At 38.0% G+C, this 5672-nt stretch overlaps 1 protein-coding gene across 1 annotated transcript in view; it reads left to right on the plus strand.

Moving 5' to 3' along the window:
* Window positions 1-5672, plus strand: part of LOC123247083 (muscular LMNA interacting protein) — a 217887-nt gene that overhangs the window by 197582 nt on the left and 14633 nt on the right. The gene's annotated exons all lie outside the window — the stretch shown is intronic.

Raw genomic sequence — 5672 nt, forward strand, 5'->3', positions numbered from 1 at the left:
AAGAAAGAAGGAAAGAAAGGAAGGAAGAAGAAAGAAAAAGAAAGGAAGGAAGGAAGAAAGGAAGGAAGGAAGGAAGGAAGAAGAAAGGAATAAAGGAAGAAAGAAATGATGAGTTTATCCTGGGAGGGGCATCTCTCTGTCTGTCTGTCTGTCTGTCTGTCTATCTGTCTGTCTGTCTATCTGTCTCTCTCTCCATCCCCCTCTCTCTATCTACCCCTCTCCCTTCCTGTCTCTCTCTGGTGACTTGAAACCAAGTAGGGAAAAGATGTAAAGAAGTAGAGCCAGAGAGAAAACACTAAGGGTATAATGAAAATTTTTTTTTTACATTGTTGACTTAATAACATGTTTATCTAGGGAAACAATTATAGAATCTATAAGGGACCTCAAGGAATCATTTAGCTGAACTCCCTTATTTAATAGATGAGAAAACTGGAAGTCCAGGAAGCCTAATAACTTACCTAAATTCCTACAAGAGAGCAAGAGAAACAGTACTATGCAGTGTATAGGACATGGGACATGAAGACAGGAAGGAAAGAAGGGCTGAAATCCTACCTCAGGAACTTAGAGGTTATGTGATCCTCTGCAAGTCATTTAACATCTCAGTATTTTAATTATCTTCAAAATGAGGTGGATTCAATGGCCTCAAATCTCACTTCCAGCTCTGAATTCAGAGCTGGAGAAATTACTCCAGTGCTAGTCTCTCCTCTCTCCATTGTACCACCATGTTAGTGAAGGGTGGCTAGCTTCTTCTTGCATACACCCCAGCTCACAATGACTACTTGTGATAGAGAGCTCTCGAAGGAAGAAAAAAGAGGTTCCTATTAAAAAGAACATTTTCAAGTTGTTCTCTCCATAGAAATGTGTGTGTATATGTGTGGCACACAACACGCACATATATATCCATTTATGAATCTGTAAGCTTGCCCGTGTGTATGCCTACCCGTGTTTATTTATGGACTTCTTCACAAATAAAGCAGACTTTTGGGGTGGAAGGGAAGAGCTAAGAAATGAGGCTGATCTACAAAACCCAAAGGACCTATCATTCTTTCCTTATTTGTACCTTCCTAGTCCTCCTCAAATCACACTATCCTAATGATATCCTTATTTCTCCCAGTTTCTCACCCAAAGCATTCTGACTTGAGTCCCACACAATAAGTGTGGTACAAGGAAATATTATTGAATTTGGAACCAGAAGATCAAGGGCTGAGTCTGAGTTCTGCTCCTTACTACTTCTATGATTTCTGATTGAGTCACTTAACCTACACATGCCTCCACTTCATCTGTAAAATGGGAGGTGGACTAGATGAACCCAGAGGTCCCTTGGAGGTCTACCTTTTGTTACACAACAAAGAACTCACATGCACAATGGAAGGGAAGCAAAGACTAGGTAATGCTAAAAGCAGCTGGCTGTGGGGGTGGGGGGTGGGGTGTGAGGGTTCCTTCTTTCTAGCCATAAGTGAGATTAGACTGCTAAAATGAGTAAGACAGAGATTTATCCTGTACTGCCATAGAAACCCAGGGGAGCATAAAGGAATTTGAGTTGGGGATGTAGGGAGACCAGGGGAGCAAACACCAATATAACTCCTGATCTGGGAAAAATGAAGACTACCACAAACCAAACTATATTTTGACCTTTAAAATGTATGACAGACAAGAAAGCATAATTGGAAAAGGAAAAGATAACTGAACAGTGAGTTAGGAGAACATAGGATGTTCTTGTTGTATTATGTTTGATTTCTCCATTATTTCAGCAAAGTTGTGAACCCTGCAATAGACTTACATAACTTTGGTGGTATTTAGCCAGATTGTAATATTTATACTTACATTCTCTCTAAGCCCCCTTCCTTGTTATTTATTTACACATCAAACCTCAGCAAAGGTAAAACATCTGTCTTATGTTGAAATTCAGTTCTTAGGGCTGGATTGTTTGATGCAAAGGTTTTTCCTCTAACAAGCCTATTACAAACAAAGCATTTCTTACTCTTGTAATTTGGCCTTATGGCTTTTGTCTGGTTTTCCTTTGCATTTTTAAAAGATAGCCATCTGTCTGGCCTTCAAGCATCATATTGCCTTTTTTGGGTGTCCAACCCATTAGATGTGGGGAAAAAAGTAAGAGAAAAATCAAATCAGGTGTTCAGTTCCATCTGTCCAATGTCACGATGATATATGAATAGATAATAGGGTGATAAAACTTCTCATTTTTTAATTCTTTGTTTCTCTTCTCTGTTTTCACAAAAAGTGTGGGTAAAATAGAGTTGACTCTGATTAAATGTAATGATTCTACTTATCACACAACTCTAGCTCCTTCATTCCTCAAGCTGGGAAAGTCAATCAGATCTATTCACTCTTGGAAACAAACAAACAAAATTAGCCAAGAAACACTGGAGAAAGATAAAAATGTTCTCCTCTGCAGAGAAAGCTATTTAATTAATAAAGACATAGGAAATACACTCCAGTCAGCTTCAGTTAAGGTACAACATTAATTTTAGAGAGTATTGAATTAATATGAGAGAGCTTATTACATGTGGAAATCAAGGGGGCACATACAGGGTTATGATTTCCTAAATAAGACTTTGAGCAATTGGATTTGTTTGCTACACATGGGGTTCCACTGGTGTCCAGCAAAAGGAACATGGGCAAAAAATACTCATTACAAAAAAACAATGAAGTTATTATTTAGTATTTCATAGTGCACTGTGTAGAGGGCCATGGCATGACTTAGAAGCAGAAAGATTTGCATTCAAATCTAGCATTTGACACTTAGTCATTTTACCCTAGGAAAAAGTATTTAACCTCCATTTATTTTATTATTTTGTACAATTTTAAAAACATTTTGTTTTCTTCAGTTTTATATAAAACAGTTTTTAAATAGCATTAGATTTTGAGTTTCAAATTCTCTCTTTTCTTCCCCACCTTCCTCTGTCTCTCTCTCTCTTTCTTGAGTGAGTAAGCAATTAGATATAGATTTTACATGTGCAAGCAGGTAAAACATTTTTCAATATTTGCCATTTTGTGGAAGAGATCTCAAATAAAATATAAAGAAAGAAGAAGGAGAAGGAGAAGGAAAAGAAAGAATGAGCATGAGAATGAAAGAAAGTAAAATACAGTATATTTTGGGCTGCATTCAGACTATATCAGTTCTTTCTCTGAAAGCAGATGGCTTTTTTTTCATCATGAGGCTCTGGGATTATCTTGAATCAATGTACACTGAAAATTCCTAGGTCATTCACAGTTGTTCATCAAAAACTATTGCTGTCACTATGTTCAGTGTTCTTCTGGTTCTCCTCACTTCATTTTCCATCAGTTCATGTAAGTCTTTCTTGGATTTTTCTGAAATCATTTTTCTCATCATGTTTTATAGTAATCCATTTTAATCAAATACAACAACTTGTTCATCCATTCCCCAATTGATGTACACCCCTTCAATTTCTAATTTTTTGCTACCACAAAAAGACCTGCTATAAATATTATGTACAAATAGTTTCTCCCCACTTTTTTTGTTCCCTTTAGGAGATAGACCTAGCATTGCTGATCAAACTGTGTACACAGTTTTAGGGCCTTTTGAGCATAGTTCTAAGTTGCTCTCTGGAATCATTGGATCAGAACATAACTACTAACAGTGCATTAGTGCCCAATTTTGCTCATATCTCCTCCAACATTTTTAATTTCCCTTTTTTGCCATATTGGCCACTCAAATAGATGTGAGATGGCACCTTGGAATTGTATTAATTTGCATTTCTCTAATCAAGAGTGATTTAGAACATTTTTTATATAACTAGAAATAACTTTGATTTCTTGATCTGAAAACTGCCTGTTCATACTCGTTTTTCATTAATCAATTAGAGAATGACATATTTTTATAAATTTGACTCAGTTCTCTATATATTTGAGAAACAAGACCATTATCAGAGATAGTTGTGGTAAAAAATTTCTCAAGCTTTCTGCTTTCCTTCTAATTTTAGTTGCACTGGTTTTGTTTGTACAAACTTTTTTTAATTGATTGAAATCAAAATTATCCATTTTACATCCTATAATGCTTTCATCATAAATGTTTCCCTTATCCATAGATCTGGCAGTTTAACTATGTACCATGCTCTCCTAATTTGCTTATGATAACACAGTTTATGTCTAAATCATAAACCTATGACCTCCTTGTACTTTAAGAAACTCCTTAGAGACTTAACTACTAAATCAGAGATGGGTAATGTTAAGGGAGAAACCAGGGAAAGGTGCCTTAAACAGTAAATATGGGTCCAGGTGGGTGTGTGGGAGACAGGAATGACAGGATGGGGCCCAACAAGTAGGTAGACTGGGTTATAACGGCTGTTTGGATGTCTGTAACAGAAATGGCTTTTGGCCTCCAACTGCCACCCAGCATCAACAAGACAGAGCCTATGGAAGCTGATAAGTAAAGGCAAGAGTTTAATAACACATTTTAATCAGGGACAGACTAAGGTAAAGGATGAGAATAGGGTTTTTCTACACTAACAGACTAAGGGCAAACCACAAGATCAAGGGAAAGGGACTTAACTACACTCTTCTAAGATCTAAGCAAGACATGGCCCAAAGAAAGCAGTACTGGAGTCACAAGGGGGAAAGTTCCTCCCAACCTGGTTCCAGCCAGGTTTGGTCATTTTAGCTGAGGACCTGAGGATGGCTTTACTTGGGATCTCACGGCTAATCCAGGGATGGTTTCAGGATTCCAGGAGCCAACTCCACCAGAACAGGTGATCCAAGTTATCCAGGTAGGGAGAGAGAGTGTGCAATGCTGTCCACCAGATCACAGACCACTTCCTACTCGGTGCTGCTCTGCAGGTCTGATGTCCTCTGCTCTAAGCCTTCACCACTCTCAGGATCCCAGGGAATCTGGATAAAACTCCCCTAGCTCTGAGATCTCCCAGGGTCAGCCACAGTTTTTGTCCCAACCCCCCAGGGAATCTCTCTCAGGCACAAGCCACTTCCTCCTTCCCCTGCATTCCATTCAGAATGTCCATGACCTCCAGCTAAGGCTTTTCCTAGCCTGCTTACACACCTACTTTTAAACTTATGCCTATTACAGTAATTATCTATCATAATGAAGGAAGTTCATTATTATTATACATTAAAATTAATATACATTAAAATTCCCTTTGCTGATGACATCACAGATCTTTCCTAAATTTTTTTTGACACTTTGTCTAAAAATTGGTCATTGGCATGGTAAACAATTTGGGCATTTTGCCTATGTTCTGGCATGACTGCAACATAATTAATTTGCCTCTCTGTGGTCTTAACCAGAGTAATAATTTTTACCAACATAGGTCCCCTCACAGGTTTTAAGCAGTTCCCTTCATCTATTTATCTCTGTGAAGTTCAGCTATTAGTCACATTTAATTAAAACCAACTCCTTAGGATTGGATGATTTTCAAGTAGAGAAACTCAAGGATAGTATTTGAGTCCCCACAACTTTAGTAATTTCTGGTCTTATATATAATTTCTCCTGGAGGATTCAGTGACTTTTGTGGCTGTTTCTGCTTTTTCTGTCCATAAACTCTATAGTAATATTTAATGCTCAACATGGTGGGATGAGACAGACAGAGACAGAGAAACAGACGGGGGTGTGTGTGTGGGAGAGAGAGAGAGAGAGAGAGAGAGAGAGAGAGAGAGAGAGAGAGAGAGAGAGAGAGAGAGAG

This window comes from Gracilinanus agilis, chromosome 4, assembly GCF_016433145.1.
Source record: "Gracilinanus agilis isolate LMUSP501 chromosome 4, AgileGrace, whole genome shotgun sequence".
NCBI classification, from domain to species: Eukaryota; Metazoa; Chordata; class Mammalia; order Didelphimorphia; family Didelphidae; genus Gracilinanus; species Gracilinanus agilis.